This window comes from Branchiostoma floridae, unplaced genomic scaffold (assembly GCF_000003815.2).
Source record: "Branchiostoma floridae strain S238N-H82 unplaced genomic scaffold, Bfl_VNyyK Sc7u5tJ_1582, whole genome shotgun sequence".
In the NCBI taxonomy this organism is placed as follows: Eukaryota; Metazoa; Chordata; class Leptocardii; order Amphioxiformes; family Branchiostomatidae; genus Branchiostoma; species Branchiostoma floridae.
The window spans coordinates 119,983-137,914 of NW_023365776.1; the positions used below are offsets into that span (position 1 = coordinate 119,983).

Here is a 17,932-nt window from a genome sequence, read left to right on the forward strand (position 1 = left end):
GATCGTCTTCTTGTTTACGTTTGAGATGAGGTCACTGAACCCTCGCCGCCGCTGGGTGCGTAACGTGCCTAGCGTTGGCATGAATATATTAGGGCATTCAATGATGTTTATAAATGAATCTTCTAGATTATGGACTTGAATGTATATCATATATTAGTGATAGTGTCTCCACCGCATGTTTGGTAACCACGCTTCAGTCGGAAAGACATCAGAAATCCATTACTTACGCTTTGTACATGGTTTGTGCGGGCAATCAAATGTTTCCTGGGACTCAGCACGCACATAACGTCAAAGTGAGGGCACATGTGATTTACATTGATTGTCTTGGGGCTGGTGTCATTCTGTAACTTCAAGCCGTCATTAATATTTTGTCTATAGGAGCGCTGGCGGCAGAGGGATGAATTGCATTCAAATTATTTCTATTTTGTGACGGCATTCCGGCGGTTCATACCGTCCGAACTGTTTGGGCAGCGATTTCCACCTCATAACAGCATGATTTTACGCATTTCACGGGTGTTTGGGAGGTACAGTTGCCATGTAAATTGGTGGTTCGCAGACGTCCGCAGACGTCCGAACCGGCGCCCCGCGGTGCTCTGCACGCCCCCAGACAGTTCGGATCGCTTTGTTGCTATGGGAACCGCCCGTTCGGCCGTCCGGCCCGGGCGGAGCCGTATCGGCTCGAACCGTTCGAACGGCCCGCTCCAGGCCGCCGCCCGAAAGCGTTCGAACCATGCCGTCCGGGACCAGTCCGGGACGTAGTCCGGGCTAGTCCAAGCGGCCAATCTGGACCCTTTATGGCCGTCCGAACCGTTCTGCGAACTGTCGAGCGTCCGTCCCGTCCGACCGACCCGTCCGACCCCCGGACTATTGCATGGTTCGAACTGACGGTTCATGCCGGTTCGGACTAGTCCGGGACGGGCAAATTTTTACACAGGAATTATATGTCGCCGGGAAGAAGTCCGTTAAAAGTAAGTGAAAAATTGTACTGTTTATCTTAAAATTGGCTACAATGGACAAACACAGTAACAAATTTGTGTAACTTGTCGTCGTTATTGTGTAGTTTTTGTTTGATTTACCCACGTTTAGAGTGTCTGGATAAGCGATACCGTAGCGTCAGAATGCCGCGGTAAGTGGGAGCGCATGCATGGAATATTGTTGCGCTTTGCAGTGACTGATGAGACAGTACTAGTATTGTATCATCAAGCTTTATTGACACGACAAAAAGTACAGTCAATTTTGTATGGCCAACTTTAAACTGCAACGAAAAAAGAAAGAATACAGAGTATATCTTACAATTCTACTAATTAAACATTATGATATGATTCTACTACTTATCGGTAAAAAGTGTACAGTAGTTCTCTTCCATAGTAACGTTATATGATAGTACAGATTTTCAAGGGCAAATCTACTAGTACAAACGTTACACTATGTTGTGAATTGTCCATTCAGGTTGGTTGTACAAGAATATATGTAATCAGGTGTGGCTTTTTTTCTAATCAACAAACAAAAAGGATCTTCCTTTTACTCTGGGTGGCAGTACATGAAATTACACAAAGGAAATACTAATTATTGTATTCTATTCTATTTTCTACTGGAGGAAGAGGATACACCACCAGGACTGTTGTGCAGACAGGTGGGGTTGTGCCTTGATAGAGGGTGTCAATTTGACAGTGCTAAATTCATTATTGGTCGGGTGCTTGAACTCAACTAATGCCACAAAGTCTGGCCTGTCAGAGAACACAATAGTCAACTGGCTACAAAGGTGGCATCAACAGACACCAAGGAGAGGATAGCAAAGTCACGTACAAGAAGCGTTACTGTGACAGAAACACCAGCTTTATGTATGATTAGGCTATTTGGGACAATATTGTAACTAGTAAACTAAGTGACAATTAGAGATATTATTATACCAACCATGAGTTCAAACATTGTATTTCATGACAGACATGAATAAGTTTTTATGACTTTTCAGACACCACGTCATGGTATATGCTGTGTAATTTAGTAATGCACTGTACTACAAACAGTTAATCAGAATAATTAGATAATCATAAACTGATTAGTTTATGTGGAAAATAAATGGGACGTTAAGTTTATAACAGACGTATAATAACTGCAATTGCTGCATCCTTTTTTCAGACAAAAAGCATGCAAAACATTTAGATATGCAAAACAGACTCCGTGCAAACATACAGTCGCTAATTAGCTTTGTTCATCAATATAATGTATTAGCTGATTAACTCTAAGTATAAAAACAGAATGCGATCCTTTTTGTCTGAATACAATGTGCATACATTTATATGTATTTGTAATGATAATGTAATTGCAGAGCAGCCATGATATCCAATTGGATTTTTTATTTTAATTGCACTTCGCTAAAAACGGCTAATAAGCATATCTTGGTAAAGAGTTAAAAGTGTAGTACAGTTTGTTTGGAGAGGTCTGCTTGTATGAAGATTAGTTATGCTTGTGACAACCTTGAATAAGTGCAGTAATTGCCCTTGCCTTGTGTAAATAAGCAGGAAAACTTTAATCATAACCACGCTATTGTCTGCTGTGGGTACGTAATACCAACGTTTAGGGTCACATAACGTGTTGCATCTGTAGAAAATTTCCGTTTGTGACATAATTTTTTTTTCTTGAAGTAAAACGGTGCTTGCTTTGTTAATGTGTGAAACATTAGCATGCTGTGTGCGTGTTGTAATAAAGAAATAAAAGTTTGATTACCGTACAGTACTCACATTGGATTTTTCAAGTTCAATTTTGGAAAAGTCCATTTTTGCATAAAGGGGAGAGCGGAGTGAAAATAGCTGAATTTGCTCCTAAGCAAATACCGGCCTTTCTAGTCCTTTATCTCTTCTTCTCCTCCTCCTCCTGTCAAATCTTCAAATGGATTCTACTTTTTCATTCTTGGGCCAAATGAGCTGAAATTTGGAATGGTAGTAGGGATAGCAAATATCCCCAGACTTTTTTTCAATTTCTTGATAGAGACCTTAGAATTTATGATATTTAGGGTTTTTGGTCATTTTTAGACAAAATATGTATATTTTGGGCCCCTGTGCCCTGGTATTACAAGCTAATGACCTGAAATTTGGTACAGAGGTGCATTGGACATATAAGCACAGGAACCCATCAACACCTTCTTCATAGATCACTTAAAAAATTAGTTATTTGGGGGTTTTGGGCCATTTTTGACTAAAAATGTATATTTTTGGCCCCTGTGCCCAGGTATTACAAGCTAATGATCTGAAATTTGGCACAGAGGTGCATTGGACATATGAGCACAGGAACCCATCAACACTCTCTTCATAGATTACTTAAAAAATTAGTTATTTTGGGTTTTTGGGCCAATTTTGACTAAAAATGTATATTTTTGGCTCCTATGCCCTTTTATAGAATTCAAATGACCTGAAATTTGGTACATAGGTGCATTGGACGTATGGGCACAGGATCCCATCAACGCTTTCTTCACTGACCACTTCAAAAATGAGCTATTTTGGAGTTTTCGGCCATTTTTGACTAAAAATGTTTATTTTTGGCTCCTATGCCCTTGTATAGAAACCTAATGACCTGAAATTCGGCATGAAGGTGTGTCTGGCATGTGCCCACAGTACTTCATTTTCACTTTGGGGATACATTACTTTAAATTGTTGAATTTTGGGATTTTTGGCCATTTTTAGACTAAAAATGTTAAGTTTTGGCTCCTGTGCCTATGTATGGAAACCAAATGGTCTGAAATTTGGTATAAAGGTGCGTACGGTATGTGGCCACAGGGCTCTATTCACACCTATGGTGTACATCAATTAAATATTGTGAAATTTGGGATTTTTTGCCGTTATTGACCAAAAATGTACATTTTTGCTTCCTGTGTCATGACAAAGCCAACTGATCTGGAATTTGGTATTAGGGTAGCTTTAGCACTATAAATGGGAAATGGGCCAAATAGACTGGTCCATTTTGCATAGATAGGGGTGTTCTGGAAGAGTCCATTATTGTATGAAGGTGGATTGCAATATGCTGTATTTGCTCCCAAGCAAATGTCGGCCTTTCTAGTTTTGCTCTGCATTTTCATGGACTGCAGTACGTTTTGAAGATGAGCTATTATTAAATATCATGTATATGCTATTTAAGTTTGTTTATTATTATGTTATTTACTTTCTTATACTAGCCAATCCCGCAGAGTGTGATCTCTCAGTTATATGATAGAGATTATTTCCTTGATTCTCAGACATAGGGCACACTGACTAAAGTGGGCACAAGGGCACAAGATTCAGGTGCCACAGCAGGATTTGAACCCGAAACCTTCCGGTCCCCAGCCAATGCGCACTTCTGATTGTGAATGCTGCCGTTCTATTCATTTCGAATCGGTCCAACATCCTGTCTACTGATTTTTTTCCAGGGCCAGTCCAACAAAAAGAAACCCCTATTAATAGTATTATGTAACTGCAAAACTAGCTAATTTTGTCAAACTGCTCATGAGTATTCTCATCACAGCTAAACTAGTATATCATCCACTGTCCCTAGAGCCATACTGTGTATTGATATATCTTCCACTAGTGTACTTCTTTGACCGTTCTTGTCAATATACAATGATTACTTGAGCAAAACGACTTAATATGTTCTATGTGACACACTGTGTTCTTTGGGCCTCATTTCCATGATTTATGAGCAAATGCTATTCTTTATGTTAAGATGAGTCTTTTATACATTGACGAACTTGTTCCTGTCAGGGGTTTTGTCTTTGCACCAATGAATCAGGATCCTTTTGATGGATTGGTCTGACATTTGGCCAACACCGTAGACACGTCAACAGCAAACACTGTAATTACTTCATGGAGAAATGTGTTTTTCTTGTTTGTATTTCTTGTCCGTTGTTTGGGGTATGAAAACTGCAACTTCTTATGTGTTGTTTGTATTATCTAATGATTGATATGTTGTTTGTTGCAGATATAGTTGGTGCAACTGCAGATGGAAAGAGAAGCCAGTCCAAGTCATTTAAAGGTCCTCAAAGTGCTGGGACAAGACATCCCTTTTACAAGGTCAATCAATCAATCAAGGTACGTATTACTAACCACAAGCAAATCTTAGTAGGCAGATTTGAGACAAGTCTTCCTTAATTTGCAAGTCTATTTGTTACTTTCTTCAGTAAAAATCCAGAACTAGAAAAGGATATACTTCATCATATGTTTACATAACTTGCAGATATGTTGCTTTTAAATCCAAAGCCATCTCCTGAATGTGAACCCTCCAATAAATGATAATGAAATTTGAAGGTTTGTAGTGCTCAGTACAGTGCGTAGTTGGGCCTGAATTTATGTTCTGACTCAGTCTGCTATACAGTCACCATTTCATTTCTTAGCCTGTTTGATGTCCAAGGAGCCAGGATGTAATTTGGGATCATAAATTTAGGAAAGAAAAAATTCTGTACTGTGAATCTGGGGAAGTCAAATGTAGAGGGAAAAAATTTTCACCTTTGTAGACATTATTTAGAGAACCAATTTGTACCACAGTACGTGTTGTCCAATTGAAACTCAATTCTATTTTGTGTCCTGTCGGTAATGTATGTTGCTATATGTTAATTGAAAAATTTTTGCTAATTGAAAAATTTTTGCTTTCCTCAATATCATGAATATGATGTTTTCGTGATCAAACATGCTTATACTGTTACAGTAGTAAATCTACATATCACTATACTTGGGCTACAGCATAAGTACATGAAACTGTTAAGGAACAGTGCATGCATTATTTAATTTTTGTCTAAATTTTATTTATTTATTTATTTATTTGAAAAACAGAAAGCAAAGAATTCTTGAGCTTCCAGCAATGGCAAAATATAATATGTTTAATTGAAAGATATGTAATAAACCTCTGTCAGTTTGCATCAAGAGATCAGAGAACTCATACCTCCATGAAATATTTTAAGCAGCTTTAGATTCATTGTTTCATCTTGTCTCATTGATTATACAAATAAGGCTGCAACCAAAATCATCTATTTTATCTATGGTAGTCTTCTTCACACAAAAAAAAACATAAATTTTTTTTGTTTGGAGCCCTGTCAGCAAAATTTAATGTTTACATTTTGTCATTAATTGCTATTGACGCATTTCCATACTCTATGAATTGCAGTGTACAAATTAACTAACTTACATAAACCAAAAGTAAATATGTGATCCCTGGCACTTGCCACTATAGAATGATAGCACTTTTGCATTAATTATGCAAATTAATATTATTTGCTTGATCAGTAATGGTTAACGTTTCACCTGCCAGAATTCAATTAGATTTAATGTGTATAAAAGACCTATTTTAGAAAACATGTTAGAATTACAAATTTTGCCCATCAATTGTGCCAAGTAAGTCTTGCTTTGCATAATATCATTATGTACATCTGTCTAAATTTCTACAAAAGCACTCCTTCGTTTCCTGGAAAATCCACCAGCGGGCCCAAAACTACAGGGTTTCACAGGGACTGCTTGACACAAGATAAATGGAGATCAAAGCACTGTTTGTGGGAAGTAAGCAAGAAAGCTTACATGGACAAAAGGAGAGCGAAGCATTGTAGGTGCAGAAGTAAGCGACAGAGCTTACTCTCTCTCCAGGCATACCGGCTGTTTCCCTATGACGGCATTGGTCTCGCCTTCCATGGGGGACATTGCTAACAAGGGACCAGTTTCACAGGGACTGCCTTACACAAGACAAAAGGAGAGCGAAGCATTGTAGGTGCAGAAGTAAGCGACAGAGCTTACTCTCTCTCCAGGCATACCGGCTGTTTCCCTATGACGGCATTGGTCTCGCCTTCCATGGGGGACATTGCTAACAAGGGACCAGTTTCACAGGGACTGCCTTACACAAGACAAAAGGAGAGCGAAGCATTGTAGGTGCAGAAGTAAGCGACAGAGCTTACTCTCTCTCCAGGCATACCGGCTGTTTCCCTATGACGGCATTGGTCTCGCCTTCCATGGGGGACATTGCTAACAAGGGACCAGTTTCACAGGGACTGCCTTACACAAGACAAAAGGAGGGCAAAAAGGAGATCATAGTATTGTATGTGCAAAGTAAGCTTGTGGCATGTTGAAGGTATGTGAATGTGAACAATGAATTTTTTGAGTATGACCTCATTTGCATAATTGATAGAAATAGGAGTTGTTTTTTTTTAGACAACATCGCTTCAGTTTAGGTGCAAGAGATTATCAACTAATTCATTTCAATAAGGGCCTTATTTGAATAGATAATAAGAAACATGATAAGATAGTTGTTAGGGTTAAAATCATTTCATGGAGGTATGTGATTGTGGAATTCTTGTTTCAACATGAAACTTTGTAGTTTTCCATCCCTTGTACCTGATAAATGGTTTTGTCAATTCACGGAATCTTAAAAGATTTGGGATTTTTGTTAAAAGTGGCTGCCCATATTGTCTTCAAGCTTTGTCAGCTGTCAATATGGTCCAGGATATTATTGTCCTTGGAAGCGAAGAAAAGGCCATCACATCAGTATGCTGTGCAGAGACTTACAAGTGTAGTTTGTAGATAGTATTTGTCTTTTAATCATTTTACCCAACATGTTTTGGTAATTGTGTTGTCCACTGTGAACATATTGACTGGTAGCCAATAGTTCTATCAATTATGTCATGATTTGTTAGCTATATACAATTTGTTTGATGATATTATTCATAGGTCTGTCATATGTTTTTCCTGACTCGATCCATTTTTAAATGATATGATGATGTGTCCTATTGACTAATGACATAATAGTTAGTAATACTATATTTCTCAAATAATGTGTTTTTACCTCCATGAAATGTCATGGAATGGAGGTTATATTTTCTGTTATGTGTCTCTGTCTGTGTAGATGATTACTCAAGAACGGCTGGATGGATTGGTTTCATACTTGTTGTGTTGGTGGGGTGTGATGAAAGCTTGAATCGATGAGATTTTGGGAGCCGTATCTGTCGTTATAATTGATGTAATAATATCAGAAATCACCCCTATATCTGCGATATATTGGTACAGGCATCGTGGTTTCCCTCTTTGTTAATCACCTTATCTCCAAGCAGGTGGTGAGGTGATTTGTTTCGCCAGTGATAGCCATGAACATATGTTTTTTTTTATCAGTTGACAACAACTGTTTGGGGGAAACGATAGCCTCGACTCAAGAACGGCTGGGTGGATTGGTTTCATACTTGATGTGTTGGTGGGGTGTGATGATAGCTGGAAGTGATTAGATTTTGAGCCTCGTATCTGTCGATATAATCGATGTAATAATATAAGAAATCATCCCTATATCTGCAATATATTGGAACAGTCATCGTGGTTTCCCTCTTTGTTAATCACCTTATCTCCAAGCAGATGGTGAGGTGATTTGTTTTGCCAGTGATAGCCATGAACATATGTTTTTTTTTTTTTTTAACAACTGTTTGGGGGAAACGGTAGCCTCGACTCAAGAACGGCTGGGTGGATTGGTTTCATACTTGATGTGTTGGTGGGGTGTGATGATAGCTGGAAGTGATTAGATTTGGGGCCTCGTATCTGTCGATATAATCGTTGTAATAATATAAGAAATCACCCCTATATCTGCGAAATACAGTTGACATCGTAGTGCATTTATTTGCAAGTTGCCAGTACTATCATAACGTGATAATGTAAACATCATAAAGATTCCCCACACCTGTTGCATGTTACCATGGTTCCCATGTGATAACTATCCAGTATCCACACAACTAGTAGAAATAACACGAATACCATTACATACAAGTCATAATCAACAAACATAAAATCGACAAAAACACTGAATATTTCATGGAGGTATGAGGTCGCCGAACTCTAGTTTTTTACTTAATCTGCTATAAGTAGTTCAGTGCATTTCTGACTCCCGCTCTGTGCCAAAAAAATACTAACGCCCAGTGTTTGACATGAAATTCCCTTTCTGCATTAACACATTGTGTGTTTGAGTTGTACACAGGTGCCTGTTGATTGATGGAGTGAGCAGGTTCCTTGAGAGGAGAAAAGAAGACTAAGGGCTGGATCTTTATTCGAGGCCTTCTCATGCATGAGCATACCACAGGCACACCAGGCCAGCCACTCCAGGTGTATGGAGATCAAGGCGATCAAGGAGGTGCACCTATCTACAGTATGCTCAACAGTGCCTACGAGATTTTAATGGCCAGATCACTGCAAAGCAGATCCGCCATCTAGCTGCCAACGGAAGAAACTTACGTAGATGACACACATCAGCTGAATGGAGAGAACCAGCCTTCACTTCCATCAGCAGAAGGTGACAAATCGCAGCTGAAGGGAGAGAACAAGCCTTCACTTCCATCAGCAGAAGGTGACACACAGCAGCTGAAGGGAGAGAACCAGCCTTCACTTCCATCAGCAGAAGGTGACACATCGCAGCTGAAGGGAGAGAACAAGCCTTCACTTCCATCAGCAGAAGGTGACAAATCACAGCTGAAGAGAGAGAACCAGCCTTCACTTCCATCAGCAGAAGGTGACACACAGCAGCTGAAGGGAGAGAATCAGCCTTCACTTCCATCAGCAGGTGACACACTGCAGCTGAAGGGAGAGAATCAGCCTTCACTTCCATCAGCAGGTGACACACAGCAGCTGAAGGGAGAGAACCGGCCTTCACTTCCATCAGCAGAAGGTGACACACAGCAGCTGAAGGGAGAGAACCAGCCTTCACTTCCATCAGCAGGTGACACACAGCAGCTGAAGGGAGAGAACCGGCCTTCACTTCCATCAACAGAAGGTGACACACAGCAGCTGAAGGGAGAGAACCAGCCTTCACTTCCATCAGCAGAAGGTGACAAATCACAGCTGAAGAGAGAGAACCAGCCTTCACTTCCATCAGCAGAAGGTGACACACAGCAGCTGAAGGGAGAGAACCAGCCTTCACTTCCATCAACAGAAGGTGACACACAACAGCTGAAGGGAGAGAACCGGCCTTCACTTCCATCAGCAGAAGGTGACACACAGCAGCTGAAGGGAGAGAACCAGCCTTCACTTCCATCAGCAGAAGGTGACAAATCACAGCTGAAGGGAGAGAACCAACCTTCACTTCCATCAGCAGAAGGTGACAAATCACAGCTGAAGGGAGAGAACCAGCCTTCACTTCCATCAACAGAAGGTGACACACAACAGCTGAAGGGAGAGAACCGGCCTTCACTTCCATCAGCAGAAGGTGACACACAGCAGCTGAAGGGAGAGAACCGGCCTTCACTTCCATCAACAGAAGGTGACAAACAGCAGCTGAAGGGAGAGAACCAGCCTTCACTTCCATCAGCAGGTGACACACAGCAGCTGAAGGGAGAGAACCAGCCTTCACTTCTATCAGCAGAAGGTGACAAATCACAGCTGAAGAGAGAGAACCAGCCTTCACTTCCATCAACAGAAGGTGACACACAACAGCTGAAGGGAGAGAACCAGCCTTCACTTCCATCAGCAGAAGGTGACACACAGCAGCTGAAGGGAGAGAACCAGCCTTCACTTCCATCAACAGAAGGTGACACATCGCAGCTGAAGGGAGAGAACCAGCCTTCACTTCCATCAGCAGAAGGTGACAAATCACAGCTGAAGGGAGAGAACCAGCCTTCACTTCCATCAACAGAAGGTGACACACAACAGCTGAAGGGAGAGAACCGGCCTTCACTTCCATCAGCAGAAGGTGACACACAGCAGCTGAAGGGAGAGAACCGGCCTTCACTTCCATCAACAGAAGGTGACAAACAGCAGCTGAAGGGAGAGAACCAGCCTTCACTTCCATCAGCAGAAGGTGACACACAGCAGCTGGAGGGAGAGAACCAGCCTTCACTTCCATCAGCAGAAGGTGACACACAGCAGCTGAAGGGAGAGAACCAGCCTTCACTTCCATCAGCAGGTGACACACAGCAGCTGAACGGAGAGAACCAGCCTTCACTTCTATCAGCAGAAGGTGACAAATCACAGCTGAAGAGAGAGAACCAGCCTTCACTTCCATCAGCAGAAGGTGACACACAGCAGCTGAAGGGAGAGAACCAGCCTTCACTTCCATCAACAGAAGGTGACACACAACAGCTGAAGGGAGAGAACCGGCCTTCACTTCCATCAGCAGAAGGTGACACACAGCAGCTGAAGGGAGAGAACCAGCCTTCACTTCCATCAGCAGGTGACACACAGCAGCTGAAGGGAGAGAACCAGCCTTCACTTCTATCAGCAGAAGGTGACAAATCACAGCTGAAGAGAGAGAACCAGCCTTCACTTCCATCAACAGAAGGTGACACACAACAGCTGAAGGGAGAGAACCAGCCTTCACTTCCATCAGCAGAAGGTGACACACAGCAGCTGAAGGGAGAGAACCAGCCTTCACTTCCATCAACAGAAGGTGACACATCGCAGCTGAAGGGAGAGAACCAGCCTTCACTTCCATCAGCAGAAGGTGACACACAGCAGCTGAAGGGAGAGAACCAGCCTTCACTTCCATCAGCAGAAGGTGACACACAGCAGCTGAAGGGAGAGAACCAGCCTTCACTTCCATCAGCAGGTGACACACAGCAGCTGAACGGAGAGAACCAGCCTTCACTTCTATCAGCAGAAGGTGACAAATCACAGCTGAAGAGAGAGAACCAGCCTTCACTTCCATCAACAGAAGGTGACACACAACAGCTGAAGGGAGAGAACCGGCCTTCACTTCCATCAGCAGAAGGTGACACACAGCAGCTGAAGGGAGAGAACCGGCCTTCACTTCCATCAACAGAAGGTGACAAACAGCAGCTGAAGGGAGAGAACCAGCCTTCACTTCCATCAGCAGAAGGTGACACACAGCAGCTGGAGGGAGAGAACCAGCCTTCACTTCCATCAGCAGAAGGTGACACACAGCAGCTGAAGGGAGAGAACCCGCCTTCACTTCCATCAGCAGGTGACACACAGCAGCTGAACGGAGAGAACCAGCCTTCACTTCTATCAGCAGAAGGTGACAAATCACAGCTGAAGAGAGAGAACCAGCCTTCACTTCCATCAGCAGAAGGTGACACACAGCAGCTGAAGGGAGAGAACCAGCCTTCACTTCCATCAGCAGAAGGTGACACACAGCAGCTGAAGGGAGAGAACCAGCCTTCACTTCCATCAACAGAAGGTGACACACAACAGCTGAAGGGAGAGAACCGGCCTTCACTTCCATCAGCAGAAGGTGACACACAGCAGCTGAAGGGAGAGAACCAGCCTTCACTTCCATCAGCAGAAGGTGACAAATCACAGCTGAAGGGAGAGAACCAACCTTCACTTCCATCAGCAGAAGGTGACAAATCACAGCTGAAGGGAGAGAACCAGCCTTCACTTCCATCAACAGAAGGTGACACACAACAGCTGAAGGGAGAGAACCGGCCTTCACTTCCATCAGCAGAAGGTGACACACAGCAGCTGAAGGGAGAGAACCGGCCTTCACTTCCATCAACAGAAGGTGACAAACAGCAGCTGAAGGGAGAGAACCAGCCTTCACTTCCATCAGCAGAAGGTGACACACAGCAGCTGGAGGGAGAGAACCAGCCTTCACTTCCATCAGCAGAAGGTGACACACAGCAGCTGAAGGGAGAGAACCAGCCTTCACTTCCATCAGCAGGTGACACACAGCAGCTGAACGGAGAGAACCAGCCTTCACTTCTATCAGCAGAAGGTGACAAATCACAGCTGAAGAGAGAGAACCAGCCTTCACTTCCATCAACAGAAGGTGACACACAACAGCTGAAGGGAGAGAACCAGCCTTCACTTCCATCAGCAGAAGGTGACACATCTGCAGCTGGGTGGGTGCGCAGTCTCTGATCTCTTCCATCAGCAGAAGGTGACACACAACAGCTGAAGGGAGAGAACCAGCCTTCTCTTCTATCAGCAGAAGGTGACACACAGCAGCTGAAGGGAGAGAACCAGCCTTCACTTCCATCAGCAGGTGACACACTGCAGCTGAAGGGAGAGAATCAGCCTTCACTTCCATCAGCAGAAGGTGACACACAACAGCTGAAGGGAGAGAATCAGCCTTCACTTCCATCAGCAGGTGACACACAGCAGCTGAAGGGAGAGAACCAGTCTTCACTTCTATCAGCAGAAGGTGACACACAGCAGCTGAAGGGAGAGAACCAGCCTTCACTTCCATCAGCAGAAGGTGACACACAGCAGCTGAAGGGAGAGAACCAGTCTTCACTTCCATCAGCAGAAGGTGACACACAGCAGCTGAAGGGAGAGAACCAGCCTTCACTTCCATCAGCAGAAGGTGACACACAGCAGCTGAAGGGAGAGAACCAGCCTTCACTTCCATCAGCAGAAGGTGACACACAGCAGCTGAACGGAGAGAACAAGCCTTCACTTCCATCAGCAGGTGACACACAGCAGCTGAAGGGAGAGAACCAGCCTTCACTTCCATCAGCAGAAGGTGACACACAGCAGCTGAAGGGAGAGTACCAGCTGTCACTTCCATCAGCAGCATACATGTCCAGAAATGGGTGAAATGTACGAAGTTTGGATCAGCCTACGTCACACGTAATTTCCGACAACTTCTAGCTTCCGACAACTTCCGACAAACGTTGTCGGCAAAGTTCGGGAAACGTCGACAATTATCTGTGACGTAGCTACGCTAAGTTCGTACATGGGGCGGACCTAATGTACGATGTACGATGTTCGAAGTTAATATGTTTTCTACTTTGTGGGTTATGCTAAGTCCGTACATGGGGCGGACCTAATGTACGATGTACGAAGTTAAGATATTTTGACTATGCTGTGGGTTATGCTAACTCTGTACGCAGCATTCTATTCTACTTTCACCTGTCGCACATGGTAAATGTAAAACATGTAGAATAACGATGTTTTGTCTGAAAATAATAAAAATGCAACATGTATTGCATTTATCTTTTGTTGAACATTAATTTTGATAATTTACAAGGTCAGCAGTCCTGCTCTCTCCAGTTCTCTCTGATTTTTAAGTTCGTACATCGTACACCAACCCTGCCCCTATGTACTAAGTTGGATTTTTTAAGTTCGTACATCGTACATCAACCCTGCCCCTCTGTACTAAGTTAGATATTTCAAGTTCGTACATCGTACATCGTACATCAACCCTGCCCCTCTGTACTAAGTTAGATTTTTTAAGTTCGTACATCGTACATCGTACACCAACCCTGCCCCTCTGTACTAAGTTGGATTTTTCAAGTTCGTACATCGTACATCAACCCTGCCCCTCTGTACTAAGTTAGATTTTTTAAGTTCGTACATCGTACATCGTACATCAACCCTGCCCCTCTGAACTAAGTTAGATTTTTTAAGTTCGTACATCGTACATCGTACACCAACCCTGCCTACCTGTACAAAGTTAGATGACGTCACTTAAAACTTCCGAAGTTTACCGATTACGGTCTATATCTACCTTTAACTTCGTACAAGTTCGTACAAGTTCGTACACACTAACTTCGTACAATTACCCCTTTTCTGGACATACCTCATCAGCAGAAGGTGACAAATCACAGCTGAAGGGAGAGAACCAGCCTTCACTTCCATCAGCAGAAGGTGACACATCGCAGCTGAAGGGAGAGAACCAGCCTTCACTTCCACCAGCAGAAGGTGACAAATCACAGCTGAAGGGAGAGAACCAGCCTTCACTTCCATCAGCAGAAGGTGACACACAACAGCTGAAGGGAGAGAACCAGCCTTCACTTCCATCAGCAGGTGACACACTGCAGCTGAAGGGAGAGAACCAGCCTTCACTTCCATCAGCAGGTGAAACACAGCAGCTGAAGGGAGAGAACCAGCCTTCACTTCCATCAGCAGGTGAAACACAGCAGCTGAAGGGAGAGAACCAGCCTTCACTTCCATCAGCAGAAGGTGACACACTGCAGCTGAAGGGAGAGAACCAGCCTTCACTTCCATCAGCAGAAGGTGACACACAGCAGCTGAAGGGAGAGAACCAGCCTTCACTTCCATCAGCAGAAGGTGACACACAACAGCTGAAGGGAGAGAACCAGCCTTCACTTCCATCAGCAGAAGGTGACACACAACAGCTGAAGGGAGAGAACCAGCCTTCTCTTCCATCAGCAGAAGGTGACACACAACAGCTGAAGGGAGAGAATCAGCCTTCACTTCCATCAGCAGGTGACACAGAGCAGCTGAAGGGAGAGTACCAGCTGTCACTTCCATCAGCAGAAGGTGACACACAACAGCTGAAGGGAGAGAACCAGCCTTCACCTCCATCAGCAGAAGGTGACACATCGCAGCTGAAGGGAGAGAACAAGCCTTCACTACCACCATCTGATCTTCCAGTGTATCATCACTCAGCGGTTTGGCCCCACCTGAGCCACCTCTCATGTGCGCGAGACAACCATAAGACTGTGTTTTAGGGTCAGCACTAAGCTCACCAGCAGAACTTTGCATCAAGGACAACACAGAACCCATCTGAGAACTTTGTTTCAGAACCCATCCCAGAACATTGATTCAATCGACACAGACTGCATTATTGACACTGTATCTTCATTCCGAACTTTACAAGAAACATAGAAACTCATGATCCACAGACTGCAGTAGTGACACTATCATTCCTGTTCGACAATAACTAAACTTGAATAGACCTCCATTGTTGGTACAGTTCATTTTGTATTGTCAGCACTGTTATATCGTGTGCCCAGTTAGTTTTGTAATCATGTTGTATTATGTGCACACTTAATTTGTTAACATTCCTAACCAATAAGATAGTTTCAGACGGTAGATTAGTTAGAAGTGCTTCAGGTAGGAAGGAAATTACGAAAGAAAAGAAAAGTCGGCCACGCCACCTTGGTTTACTTCACTGTAACCTCAGTATGTTAATTAGGTCAAGTGACCTGGGTTGTACTTTGAATGTTACTACCTTGCTCCACTGAGCGGCCATGTTGTAATAAAGGTCCACGTTGTAACTGTCACTAAGCCCCTTCACAATCGTTGTGTGCTTAACTGACGGGAAGTAATTCAATAATTCTACATATCAAATTCCATGCTGTGCATGAAGCAGACGGCTGAACAGAGTATATACGGTGTTGTACTGTGTTTGAAGGGGGTACGGGGTAGTTTGATGCAGAAAGATCAACTTTTGTTATAAGATTTTGTGATAGATATTCTGCTAGAGCAGCAGGGACCCAAAGCGTCACCTGTCAATGCTTTGATACTAGAGCTTCCATTACATTAAATCTCGTATCTACTGTAAAGGAATCTTCAGCATTGGAGATCAAAGGTGATCTCATGGTTATAGGCCAAATCGGGCTAGAGCCTCAGGTCATTCGTGAAGATTTCTGTGAGTAGGTATTCTGGTCATACCACCAGAGTTCAGTTCCGCTGTTCTAGTAAACACTACTAGACAATGCTTTTGGTAGACTAGAGGTTCTATCGAAAAATACAAAGTGCACGCATACACATTACATACCCACACATAATATATATAATAATATCCTTGTTTGTATTCTGAACACAAAAAATCATAGTTGAATTTGTCACTGGCACATCTAAGATACTAGATAGAGCAGTACATACTAGTAATCAATTATATGGCTACACTCGGTAGTGGAAGATTGAATTGAGTCGATCGACAAAAAGCAGCAAACTGGCGTTATTTTCTGTAACTTGTCAAGGGCTTCCGACACGCTTGAGCATGACTACGGGTGGGTTACCGGTACGGTCTAGGTCCAGAGGATCTGGTTCAGGTCAGGACCTGTGAATGGGCGACACTCAAAACAATGGTCTATATTGCTACAAAGGAATGTGGTGGAGTATCCTACATTCACGTAAACAACGCTAACTGCCTCTGTAAAGTTAGACCAAGTTTGACTGTAGAAAAGTGACTATCAACTCTCTTCTACTTTGCTCTTGTAATTTCTTGGACCAAAAAGTCTCAAATCACGTGAAAACCTGCCACTGTAGTGCTGGTATGATTGTTCATTTTCTTATTGGTCCACTATCCGGTCCACCAAATTTTTTCAGGTCCGTTTTTTCCGGACCGGTCCAAAAAGAAAAAAAACGGTCTTGTACCGGTACAGTGTACCGGTACCCACCCCTAGTACATTACGTTGCTCAAACTAAAAGCCTATGGTATAAATGAATTGTCTTGTAAATTATTCATCTCATCGTATTTGCCTTAATTGAGCACTGTCCGAAATATCACATGACTTGCGGCGTACTACAAGGACCCATCCTAGGGCCTATTAATTTTGCACATCAATGATCAGAACCAGGTACACACTTTTGTACTTAGGTGTAGTTCTTGACAGTGCTTTGCAAGCGGATCTATCGAGGGCAAAGACCACTCTCTAAGCAGACGTTCCGCAGGCATGTCAAGAATAGTTCCACAGGCATGTGTAGTTGCATCATCCCTTTAGAGGGAAATAATGAGAATAGGTTGACGGATCTTCATGATATTTGAAATGTACGTAGCTTCAGAGATGCTTTACGTAATTAAATGCTACAGTTAATGGACAGTTAATAAACAAACTGCATCTCATGTTAGAATGCTAAAAATATGCCATATGTAACTGAAGAGAGAAATATTAGGCTTACTGTTAAGGATATATCCGATTGGCAAAAAATTACACTGCAATTCGTCCTCGTGTGCACAATTGCACCATCCTTTTAAAATGAAATAAATCCGGAAGGGGTTGACGGATCATCGTGATTTTGATATGTAGATAACTTTGGAGATGCCTTCCATGAATAAGGGCTATTAATACAAACCATGGGCTAATTTGCATAATTGATGAGCTAAGTTTATTAAACCATTATGATAGTATTTGGTTACTACTAGGGCGCTTTAACATGAAATATGTAACCAGAAAAGTGAGAAATATTGATAGACATAAATTATGCAAATTGTTATCTAATTAGGCCCCATGTGATTTGATTATATGGATGACATCCGCGCTCGCATCAATTTTCGGGCGTTTCCCAAAAAAAAAAAAAGTTTT

General features: G+C 42.9%; 1 long non-coding RNA gene across 1 annotated transcript in view; it reads left to right on the forward strand.

Moving 5' to 3' along the window:
- Positions 1-9,351, forward strand: part of LOC118408400 — an 18,641-nt gene extending 9,290 nt beyond the window's left edge. Inside the window, exons 2-3 of the long non-coding RNA XR_004830291.1 lie at positions 4,948-5,057; positions 8,949-9,351. This is a non-coding gene — a long non-coding RNA (uncharacterized LOC118408400). The remainder of the gene's footprint in view (positions 1-4,947; positions 5,058-8,948) is intronic.
- Positions 9,352-17,932: the final 8,581 nt, after the last annotated feature.